This window comes from Styela clava, chromosome 10, assembly GCF_964204865.1.
Source record: "Styela clava chromosome 10, kaStyClav1.hap1.2, whole genome shotgun sequence".
NCBI lineage: Eukaryota > Metazoa > Chordata > Ascidiacea > Stolidobranchia > Styelidae > Styela > Styela clava.
In genome coordinates, this window is record NC_135259.1 from 3767868 (window position 1) to 3776783 (window position 8916).

Here is an 8916-nt window from a genome sequence, read left to right on the forward strand (position 1 = left end):
TACATCCTTGTTCTTCTATTCACAGTTCGTTTGTGAAAATATTTTATAAACATAAAGCGAACAAGATGAATACAAAATATGATATGTTAAAAAAAGATCACCCAAAGTTTCCAACTGAAGGTCCATCCCCCGGCAAATTTCCTTACTAGAAAATTTTGTCAATTTCGATTTAATATTTATTTAGGGCTATTAAATTCCATGAAAAAAGAATAATAGTATCCTTTTGTATATTGTATCAAATGTTGCAAGATTTAGGTAACAGTTTTAATTTGATACTGAAGCCCCTTAGTTTACATTCATTTCACCCCTAATTAGGATAGAAAGATATCAAAATAGATTTTGCGTATGCAAGCACAAGTTTTAATGTTTTCAAGTTTAAATCTAAGAATAATGCAATCATGGTAAGATGTGATGTGTGAAAGTCTAATGATATGGAATGTACTTTTGGGTAATCTTATAAATGTAATAATATCGAATGCGTCATTTTTATTGAAACATTCGGAGACACATACAATAAATTTAATTTGGATGAATATGATCCCCATTGACGCATTCATATAATATATCCACTTTTATATGCTGCTGAGTGTGAAGATCTTTACAAAGGTATATCTATCATATAAGTCATATTAAAGCAATAATAAACAGTAAAGCGTGGAATATTAAATATGAAATGCCTACTTTAAAATCCGTTATTACATCATATAGTGACAGAACCACTTTGTATTTGCTTGAAAAATTCACGCATTTAGTAGATGTGCTTATTCTCTGAAATTTTGTTGGCAACGGAAAAGCGATATTGCCAAAAATTGCTTTTACTACATTTTGATTTTTTAGCTGACAAATTACAGTTAAATGTAGCCTATTGGTACTCAATTACTTTTAGTATCGTAAATAAATTATATTAATAAATCAACGATTACCTCAATGGAAAACGACTTGACTGTCGGAAAGTAATTTCAAAAACAAATTGCAACTTTGGGTAGCACTGTTTCATGTTTTATCCATTTGTGATAACTAAACAATTGAAACAAATCGAGAAATCCAATTGGAATTTAATCGTGCACCTGGGTGACACATGCAATCCTTTAGGTGTGTATACTCGGTTTTGTGCACTGAACAACCTGGTACATGCTCTACTCAGCATAAGATAAAAAACAAAGCCTGCATTACGTAATCATATAGTGATGAAGTGGGAATAAAATGCATTCATAATGCTATGCACATTAAATACATAATACAAATCTATACAAACGCATGCATCGTTGCTCGAAGCTGAAAAAACTTGGTTTGAAACGATCGGACAAGCTACTGTACAAAGTAATCAAAGATATTTGAATCAACCAGATGCTATGTGATATGATCGCTTTCAGGAGAATGTTTTGTGAAGCTTAAATATTGGGGCTAACAGTCTTTGAAATGAGTCACTATTCCGTTGAACAATTATTGTCAATCCCCTCCCCCTACAAAAAAGTTTACATTCTCATCATCACAAGCATAAAGGTAATATGAAAATGTAGGAAGTAAAATAATCATTTTAATAAATTTATCATGTGGGGCATATGTAAGCTCATAATCAATCGTGATCCACTTTTTATACGCCGTTTAATAGGCTCCAACATGTTCCATCTATGTTCCTCCAATATGTTCAATCACATATTAGAAATTATCCCAGACGTCATTTCCGTCCCACATGGACAATAATTCAAATGAGTTTCAGCAGAAACATCTTTATTATGCAAACTTATAGCTGTATTTAAAACGAAAATTCCGATTTGATTTACACCCATTTCCCAAATAACCAGGCTTGTCCATGGGATTGGATGAGACAGCACACATTTGTATTTCGCATGGGACACGTGGGACACGAAAACCATGATTCTCGGGGAAATGATGGTAATACATTTTGTTATGAACTTCGTGGCCATATATTTGAGCATAACTCTCTTTTTGGTTATGAAGATTAAAATATATTCAGCATTGTCAATATACTCCGTGAAGGGGCTGATGGACACATGTATAATAGTTAGGGACATATAAAAGTAACAAAGTCTGTATATTTTATTGTTTTGCATGTCTCTTCAAACATGTAGTCCTATTTAGTAGACCCTAAACCTAAATTTAACAATTTTTATTGAATTTCATTCCAATGGGACGGGCATAATTGCTAGGGAAAAGGAATGGGACAGACAAATATGTCCTATGGACAAGCCTGCGTGAAATAGCACTGATGTAGCACTGATGACTTTCGATTATTATAGTCAAATTTCAATTCGGTAATTGAGTTTCGATATTGCATATATTTCTTTCGATTCAGTAGGCAGTTTTGGTGTTTAATAACTATTTATTACAATTGCTTTAAAAACAACTCAGCAAACGGTATAAATATAGGCTCGGGTTTTTATAAACATCAATTCATTTGAAATCGAATATTAAATTTAATATCGAACTCAACGAATAATTTTAGATTGTAATGTGTATTGTTTTCAATCAAGTCACACCCACGTACGTTATCTAATACAATTTTTTAAATTTAGAGAAAATTTAATTTTAGCTAAAATTTGCTTTCTGCAAACTAGAATCGTGCAAAATGATTTCCTATCAAGAGTTTTTGATCATGATGTACATGATGATATTAATCATCGCAAGCTTGATGACTGAAGCCGATGCGTATAGTAAGTATACTCATTTATTATTTTTTCAAGTCTAAACAGGCGAAATGATTTGAATGGTTAGTTTAATTGTGATTTTATTGAAAACTAGCCAAAATCTGCTTCAGTTACTTGCAGAACAAGATTATTTGTTGTTGCGTCTCTGTTTTAACATAATTTTCTGTTGAAAACATAAGTAAACCACAATCATACATTCAAGTTCAAATTTTTTAAAGCTAATATATTCATTTTATCATCAGAATGTACAACAATCTACGATTGCCCCCGAGGATACGACGCGTGTTATGGAGGTTGGTGCGTCATGTATGCTGCGTAAAAAATAAAGGGTAAGATGAGGTTAATATTTCCCACGTATCAATTTCCTCCGCTAATTTGCAATGCAGAATTTTAACAAATCCCGAAACCCTTTAGGTGGAATAGACACTACTCATTATTAACGACAAAAAGAGCTAAATAAAAGCTGAGTTTTTCCTCATTGCCTCAGTGAGGCTTTAGCTGGGAACTGAGTTCACAATTTGCAACCTATAAAACCCGATGACAGTCATTAGAATGAGTCTCTTTGAAAAAAAAATCCTAATCAATATTTCGTCTGTTTGAATCAAATTAATGTCATTGTTATTTTTAATTGAACTGTTTACGAAAAAACACTCACTTTTCAGGTTTGTGATGCTTCAATAAATAGCAAGTCGCAAAGCAGCAGTTTGAATTTAATATTTCTTTTTGATTTATTTATAACTTTTCCTTTTTTGTTTTTCAAGACAAAAGATCATCTTGCCATGTCAAATCATCACGACGACATCTACCATTTTGAAAACCCTAATTCACCTAAAACACAGATTGTAAATAATTTCTGCTCACCAGAGGAATTGGCTTTGTGCAATGCATATTAAGACCTTCATATTCAATTCATTTTAATTAGTAGCTAATACCAGAATAATATATAAATACATGCTGAATAAATTCATGGCAACAATTGACTTGTATATTCAATGGTAGAGAAATGGGCGAAAACTGTTATTAGATTCTTACCGTACATATACACCAATAAACAGCCGCTGCTAAATCACATGTGAATTTCGGAGTTGATAATAAATGACTTCGATTGATTGAATGAAATAATGTTCAAAAATGAGTAGAACATAAAACTTGTCCCTACCCCGTTCAAGAAACAGAATTTCTCACGAAGAAATCTACATTATTGTTCTTTGATCCTGCCAGTAGTGATATGTTTGTCTCAACGATGAAGCCATGCATGTCCAAGTACGAGTTTTAAGTCAATATCAAGTACAGGGACCCAAATATGAAACCCAATAAATTCCTAATCACTTTCACGGAAATGAAAATAAAAGTATCTAAATTTGCTTGCGCTCGAACTTCTGTTTGTGTATGAGCATATCCGAAAGTTTCAGGAATCTAAGACCCTTGTACAAAAGTCATATTCCCCCTGTTGCTGTTCGAATATGTTCCAAATTATCTTATTAATCATTTGTTGCGCAAACTTGTTATTCACCTACATGGTTTTCTGCTGTAGAGTATTTTCTGCTGTCAGGACATTTCAATAGCAACAATATTGTTTAACGGGGCACATCACCTCCGAAGAAAGTCTTACAGAAGCCGTTACACTAAAGTGCACGGTATGGGTAATTAATTTCAATCATGGCCTAATCAGTCCATGTTACTTGAAAGGCAAAATGAAATAGCTCAAACGGTGGATTGATAGAGGTTACCAGAGGTCTCAGCATAACGAGGTGACCCTTACGCATAAAATTACACCATGTACTGGCCAAGAGAGCTATTTCAGGAAACGCTGATCAGCATTTAGCAATGACGTCGATTGGGCACCTGATTCATCGGACTTGAATCCGAATTAGCCGAGTATTTTGTGATTATTACGAGATAGTTAAAACAATGAATGGAATACATTAATCTGTCATATTAGGCAATTTAATATAATAGTATTTAATAATGATAATAGAAACCACTCTTCGCAAAAGTGAGTGACAAAAATTACAACAATAGGTAAAACAAACATAACAATATTTTGAAACTAGATTTTTTATAAGTACAGGGTAACCCAAAAATCAGAACCCATTACTATTTTCTTTATCTCTATGAAAATGGAGTAAATCGTTAAATTTTGTTTTTACTTAATCTTCTGTCTCTGTATGATTGTACCCATAGTTTCAAGATCCGTGATGTTTTGCACAAAAGTTGTGTTATTTTCAGAATATGTTCCAAATGACCTTCAAATGACGTCAAACGTGCGATTTAATGTGTTGGAGGTCGTCTCGTTTTGCTTGAACCACTGTAGAAGGTTCCCAACACCACCACGTAAAGTTCCGTATTTCAGTTCCAATACGGACGAGTTATGCCATGTTTGTAGATGTTTACCGATTCCGTACACGTTACTGAGAGTAACAATCTAACTAAAACCTCCTTCGGAGATGCTGTTCCCCCCATTCCAGTTCCCCATCATTTTTGCTATTCAAATGTCCAGACATCTGTAAGTTCCCTTCAGCAGAAAACCAAATGAATAGCGGTTCCCAATAGGTTCGCCGTGGCGAGTTGCCAAATGCGCCGCGAAAACTAACAGAATTGTGATAAACATACCTAAAATATGATTGAATATTTTATATATTGCATCTATTGTCTCTCAATTTAAATGCTGTGTATACGAATCAATAAATTAATTTTCCCTTTCTATGTCTTTTACTTTCCATTGCGTAGTGTTTGCCTCTAATGTTACGTCTAATGGAGATAGAAGCACTTGCTGTAATTTCGCGAGCTGCAGACCTGCAGTTAATTTATCTGCTGAATCGAGTTGAGCGAATATTGATTTTTTTAGCATTTCAAAGTAAAATCAGGCAGAGATGAATAAAGAAAATTTGACATTTTGCATTTTTTTTAGACCTACTTGTTTGCTTATAGCAAAACCAAAAGGATTGCTGTAAACTAGATAATAAACTTAACAGTCTATAAGTTCGGCCGGCGGTTAACGAAATTACCTTACCTACCTACCTTAGTTAGTCCGCTTTAGGCCGACGGTGACGCGAAATTGAATGGGTCAGTTGGGCAACAACTTCACGATCCCTAGATCGCCACTGTGAACAATTTTAGACGTATTTTTGATTCCCTTTCCACGGAACGCTCGGAAGACGCTCGCGGAACAATAATGTTCCGCGGAACACAGTTTGGGAAACGCTGCTCTAGAGAACTGTGTTGATTTATGATATCTCTTGAGGTAGGCAGCCAAGTTTCATGATTCAGTGCAAAGACGCGGCTGATTCTTTCAATGCTTCAAGCTGTTATAATTCCAACGCATTTTGTATGGTATATGCCAGTGGTATATTCTTTTGCAGACAAGATTTCGCTATAATTATATTAGCCTTACTGTAATGAAAATTGCTACCAGCTGTACCTACAGTATTTCCATATTCTATGAACGTCCGAAACAAATCAATTCTGAGGTAAATTCGCTGAAATGAAGTATGCAAGAAATATTGGGTATCTCATTTTAACTTCAAGCATATTCGAGCTTTAAATTTTTGTATGATGTTGTCTACTCTACAAGAATTCATTACGAACACGAAATGGCACTCTGGATGGTTTTGATATTATAAAACTGCTAATAAAATTTTACTTATTGACATGCGGATGCTTTGCTATTAATGATTGTTGTGTGTCATTTTCACTTTCGTGTCCATATTCAAGCACAACTCTGCTTTGTCGTTATTCATAGTTTATTAACAAAAATAATCTTCGACGCTATGATGTTATGTTACTTAATTGAACTTAAAGCTGATTTATGTGATAATTCAACTTCGAATGACAGTAAATTCTTCAAATAAAGTGAACTATTCATGATTGAAGTCGTCTCCGTAGTTAAGTGAATCTTAACCCATAATTGTCCCCGATTTGCAGCGGAGTTTTCGACAAAGTCGACATAAATCTGAAAACAAAAAATTGCACGTTTAAAATTCTATTTTTAAATAAAACTAGAGCTCGTGCTTCTAAAATCTGAATCAATAAACTGATCCAAAATTAGAATGACGCCTATGAATAATCATATCAAATTAACCCACAATAGCCAATTGAATGTTATTCGAGTATTTCAACTAAAATATCCTCATGTAAAACAAAATTCAGGAACAGAAAAGATTTTCATTATTATTATTTTGTCATCTGAATAACGCCATCTGTTGAATTAATCTCACTTGGATCATCCTTGAAAAAGCATTTCCCCAAATATCTTTCACGATAGTGATTCCATTCACAATAAGGTGTACAATTCAGGATAATTTTGATTTGTTTATTTCTTTTTCTAAATGACCCCCTTTTCAGCTTCTTTTGCACCGATGCTGACATATAAAATAATTAAATAGTATTAAAATTGTAAAATCGTGAAGCGCAAGAACGAATCATGAATAGTTTATTGTTAGTAAACATGAAATAAAAAATTTTGTGGGAAAATCTGACAAGCACGTACAATAAAAAGAAAAAAGTAATTGGGGTTCTATATAAAATGTTCTGAAATAAGCCTCCACGACTTATGATGAAATTTCAGACAGAACCTAGCCGATATCGTTAATTGTCTGTGTTATGTGTTACCTATTCTATATGGAAGCTTGACATTTCTACCATTACTTAAATATGTAAATCTACCAGAAAGTTTTAGAATAGTTCGTTCTGCTTATATCTTCAGTAAACAAACTGGAGTAACTAAAAATTGCGAATTACTTAAAATTTACCAAATAATCACAATGTGATCAGACAATAAAAACGAATTTAACGCAATAAGCACATCTATTTACCTGCTTCCATTAAGTTAATGAAGAGCATGAGTGCAAATGCGATAATCATCAATTCTTTAATGTTATTCATCGTTGAACAAAAACGATCAAATTATAGTCACAAACAAAAAAATAAAATCTGTAATAATATTTTTTACATTATAACATGACATTCAGTTTAGAGCTTTGAGAAACGTAAAAAGTCCATTCATAAATATGTCGCAGAATCGATCCTTTAGTCAACATATTTTATCAAAATAAATTCGTGGATCAAAATATGAAGGTTTTATGGGATAACTAGTTGAGTATATTATCCAAGCTTCCATAACATGTGTATAAATAATAGTAGCCTAGTCAAAAAAGGGCTTGGAAAATGATAAAAAAAAATATTTTGCTCAATAATGAAATAGATTATACTAAAAGTTGGTTATGAATCGTCAATCAAATTTTTGGCTCAAGAACCATTTTTACATCCCAGATGAAATATGACAACTTTTTTAAAAATAATATAACTTTCAAAGAAACTAAACTGAAACATCACCTGAATGAATCTTCATTTTCATCAGAAATAAGCATTCTCAAAATTTAATACGACAAGAGGAATCCAACAACAGACTTTTTTTAAAGTAGTTCAAAAATTTACTTGCGTAACGGAATTGATGCGCCGAGATCCGAAGTTGCCGCTACTTACCTATATCAAAGGTGAATTCCTTAGGTCCCTCTAACAATGAAGGTTCATTGTTATTTTGACGTCTCTGTACCTACGACACCTTTTATATGCTCGCTGTAGTGCAGGGTAATTTATGTTGCGCTATGTCTTATTTCAAGTTTTTAAGTTCCTTGTTGCGTTTAGATATAATTAACTTACTTGTGAAACCATAATTAAACAATAGTTAATGTCTTGCTCATTGCAATCATTTATATATAAATCTATTACGTAGACTACTACAAAGCTGGCAACTTTATAAATAAACAATAGTGATAGTTTAAACTTAATAGCCAAGTTAATAACATATGCTAAATTTAGGTTGCGTCACGTTACGCAACAGCTTACTCGGTTGACGCACTGGTTTCGTATGCCGCATTCATATCACGACTTCAAAATATTTGTGTCTTAAATATTTGTGTCTTAGTTTTATTTTTACAAATACTCGATTGCTGCATTGCATAAATACATATGAACTGTTTTTTAGTTCCAGTCTATCAGTGATTGTAAAGTCCGCAGCAACATTGATTCTGCACTGAATAAGATTTCATTTTTTTTCTCACCCTAGCAATAGTTCGTTTGAATTTCTCATTTTTCTACATTTTATATTGGTCTCATTTTTGCAGAAGCGTTACAGAAATATGGATATCAAAATTCGCTTCACACAAAAATTGGAGAGTTCACACGTGTCCGACATGGCTAAAGTCTACCTTCAAGCATCGTGCTATTTGTTTGTCACTCTAATTTC

General features: G+C 33.1%; 2 long non-coding RNA genes across 2 annotated transcripts; one reads left to right on the forward strand and one right to left on the reverse strand.

Annotated features, from left to right (window-relative positions):
• The first annotated feature begins 2533 nt into the window (after nt 1–2533).
• On the forward strand, nt 2534–3661 carry LOC120338332 (uncharacterized). The gene is made up of 3 exons (XR_005569079.2): nt 2534–2675; nt 2912–2998; nt 3431–3661. It is a non-coding gene; the product is annotated as an uncharacterized LOC120338332 (long non-coding RNA).
• Nucleotides 3662–6438: 2777 nt separating this feature from the next.
• LOC144428377 (uncharacterized) lies at nt 6439–8302 on the reverse strand. The gene is made up of 4 exons (XR_013478322.1): nt 8154–8302; nt 7484–7601; nt 6887–7030; nt 6439–6621 (listed from the first exon to the last, which is right to left on the reverse strand). It is a non-coding gene; the product is annotated as an uncharacterized LOC144428377 (long non-coding RNA).
• Nucleotides 8303–8916: the final 614 nt, after the last annotated feature.